Below are 3,582 nucleotides of genomic sequence, written 5' to 3'. Positions count from 1 at the left end.
AAAGTTCTCAGAGATACTGTAAATTAAAAAATAACTAGAATTTATCAAAATTTTAGAGATTTTTAGCTATTAATTCTTTAAATATTTTTCTTCTCTCTTCTCCCAGTTTTTCTCTGGATTTTTTTTTTTTTTTGAGACAGAGCCTCAAGCTATCCCCCTGGGTAGACTGCTATGGCATCATAGCTCACAGCAACCTCCAACTCCTGGGCTCAAGTGAGTCTCTTGTCTCGGCCTCCCAAGTAGCTGGGACCACAGGCGCCCGCCACAACGCCTGGCTATTTTTTTTCGGTTGCACCTATCATTGTTTGGCTGCCTGAGCTGGATTTGAACGTGCCACCTTAGGTGTATGTGGCTGGTGCCTTAGCCGCTTGAGCCACAGGCACCGAGCCTTTCCTCTGGATTTTATGACACGTGTTCTCTGTATTAGACAACTTGACTGTGTCCTGCAGGTCGCCGATACTTTCTTCCTGTCTTTTTTTCCCTTTATTTTTATTTTGTATCATTTCTATTGCATGTCTTTAATTTTTTTTATTTTTTATTTTTTTGAGACAGAGTCTCACTATGTAGCCCTTGGTCGAGTGCTGTGACGTCACAGCTCATAACAACTGCAAACTCTTGGGCTTAGTGATTCTCTAGCCTCAGCCTCCCAAGTAGCTAGGACTACAGGCGCCCACCACAATGGCCGGCTATTTTTTTGTTGTCATTATCATTGTTGTTTTAGCTGGTCTGGGCTGGGTTCGAACCCACCAGCCTCGGTGTCTGTGGCCGGCGCCCTACCCACTGGGCTATAGGTGCCGAGCCTATTGCATGTTTTTACATTCATTAATTATTTTTGCGGAAGTTTCTAATATGTTGTTAATCATATCTAGCGTATTTTTAATTTCAGGTACTAAGTTTTCATCTTAGAAAATTTTTATTTGAAAAAATATCTTCCGTTTCTCTCCTTATCACACTAACCTTGCTAATTCTGTCATCTTTGCTAAGTTGTGTATCTTCTATTGCCTGGTCCTTACTGCCTGCACACTGGCTATTGTGTTTTTGGTTTTTAGTGTTGGAATATTTTCTATTCCTTTAAATACTGTTGGGATCTTGTCCTGGGATATAGTTAAGTTAGAAGTTAAGCTATAGTTAAGAATCAGAGTTTTTTTTTTAAAAGCTTCTTTTAAACTTTGTTAGGCATATCCAGATCAGTGGTTAGCCTCGGGTCAATTTGGCCTCAGTACTAAGGTGGTGGGGAAGACCCAACTGAATACTCTGTGCACGATGAGGTCTTTCCACTCTGGCTGGCAGGAGGGATGTGAACTCCTTGCAGACCTGTAGGAGCTGTGAGAACTGATTGGCTGACTGTTTTCTATTGCCTCCTTATTCGGTAAGAGTTACTTTCTTCTCCTGCATGTTCAGATCAGCATGCAGCCAGAGATTTATGTATTTACGTATTTTTGAGACAGGGTCTCAGTCTGTTGTCCTGGCTAGAGTGCAGCGGTATAATCATAGCTCACTGCAGCCTCCAACTCTTGGACTCAAGTGATACTCCTGCCTTGGCCTCCCAAGTAGCGGGACTACAGGTGCCTGACATCCCACCTGGCTAATTTTTTTTTTTTTTTTGTAGAGATGGGGTTGCTCTTGCTCAGGCTGATCTCAAACTCAAGCAATCCTTCCACCTCAGCCTTGCAAAGTATTAGGATATGAGTGTGATCCAGTAGGTCTGGCTCAGCCAAAGCTATGAATTTGTGAACTGCAGATCTCTGGAAAGTTCTGTGTAGCCCTTTCCTCTCTAGTATTTTGACCACAAATACTAGCTGTCTTGGCTCTCTTCTACTCTGTGAGACTGCAGGGCTCAGGGTGGGTTCTCTTCCCTTCCTTGAGGATGGGAAACTGTCTTAGGTAGTAAGCAGGGCAATGGTAAAGCTCAAATTCTGTATCATTCCTTAGCCAGGCATTGTGGCAAGTGCCTGTAGTCCCAGCTACTTGGGAGGCTGAGGCAAGAGAATCACTTAAGCCCAGGAGTTGGAGGTTGCTGTGAGCTGTGACACCACAGCACTCTACTGAGGGTGATAAAGTGAGACTCTGTCTCTAAAAAAAAAAAAAAAAAAAAAATTCTGTATCATTCTTTTCTTGGAGATCATGTTCCTGGGCTGCCTGTTGGTGAACATCTGAAAACCATTGTTCCCAGTATTTTTATCAAGTTTTCTTATTGTTTAAGGTGGAAGCCTCCCTGTCTCCCTATCATGGTCTAAGCTGATGTGTCAAATAACCAGAATTTAAAAGATAGTTTAAGACTTTAAATTTAACTATTTACTTGGCATTCTTGCCAGGATGTGTTTCTGGAGATAGCAAAGTAAATAATAAGAAAGTTATTAAAGGGTGGCGCCTGTGGAGGATGGTGGTTTCAAACCTGGCCCCAGCCAAACTGCAACAACAAAAAAATAGCTGGGCGTTGTGGCTGGCGCCTGTAGTCCAGCTACTCGGAAGGCTGAGGCAAGAGAATCACTTAAACCCAGGAGTTGGAGGTTGCTGTGAGCTGCGACGGTATGGTACTCTACCGAGGGTGATAGAGTGAGACTCTGTCTCTAAAAGAAAAAAAAAGAAAGTTATTAAAATAAACTCTGGACCCAATGAACTGGACACAATTGTTAATGAAAATCGTCTCCCCACCAAGCAATGTGATGATTGCAAAGCACATAGGACACCATAACCACTTCTGCTCCTTCAGAACAGAATTTCTTACTTCATTCCAACAGGAAAATGTGTCGTAGAGTGCTGGAGGCCTCTTCCATTGTTTCTTATGATAGCTGTTGTTCCTTATTTTATTTTAAAGTTACTTTGAGTGAGAGGAATAGTTTTAATTTTAGTGAAGTAAACTTTTATTTTTAATTTTAGACTTTTATTATAAATTTATAGGGTGCCTTGAGGGCAGCTCAATTTGCATCGTAGGGGGGCTACCTAAGAAAGTCACCTGGGACAGACCACTCTGCTCTGCCTCGGAGCGCTATGGCCTGGAACCAGACTTGTTCCTGAGGTACCTCACATTATAAATAGAGATGTCCTTGGGGCACCGTATCAGCCTGCACTGCAGGGTCTGCTCATGCATTTTGACGGGAAAACAGAGTTTTAGTGTTCTTGGGATGAGAGAAAGTATTCCTGATGCTAAAAGGGTACCTGAGCCCGTAGGTGAAAGGTTCATATTTTGAAGGATCAATTTTATAGTTCCAAATAATTTAAAAATTAAAGTATAGTGATTTTTTAGAATCATTTACTTTAGTGCCAGAAAAGAGTAGGAAGGATTACACAGAATTGTTGCTAGATGGATATGGATAAAGTTACATACACACATGCAGGGCCTTTGAGACTGCCATTTATCTTCCCAAGTTTTAAAATACTAAAAACTAACACATAGTAATAACCCAGTGATTTGCAGACACTCCAATTTTGTGTAGCCTTACCTTTTGACTAGGCATGAGAATAACTCACCACTCTCGTGGCAGCAATCAAGTCTACAAATCCCTCTACAGCAGCACTTTTATTTTTATTAATAAGAACACTTGTCGAGCAGGAACACTTTCTGATGTTCTGGGGACTCTG

The sequence above is a fragment of the Otolemur garnettii genome, unplaced genomic scaffold (assembly GCF_000181295.1).
Source record: "Otolemur garnettii isolate 467f Iridium unplaced genomic scaffold, OtoGar3 scaffold00017, whole genome shotgun sequence".
Lineage (NCBI taxonomy): Eukaryota > Metazoa > Chordata > Mammalia > Primates > Galagidae > Otolemur > Otolemur garnettii.
The sequence above is the reverse complement of the archived record's forward strand: the minus strand, read 5'-3'. Positions refer to the sequence as shown.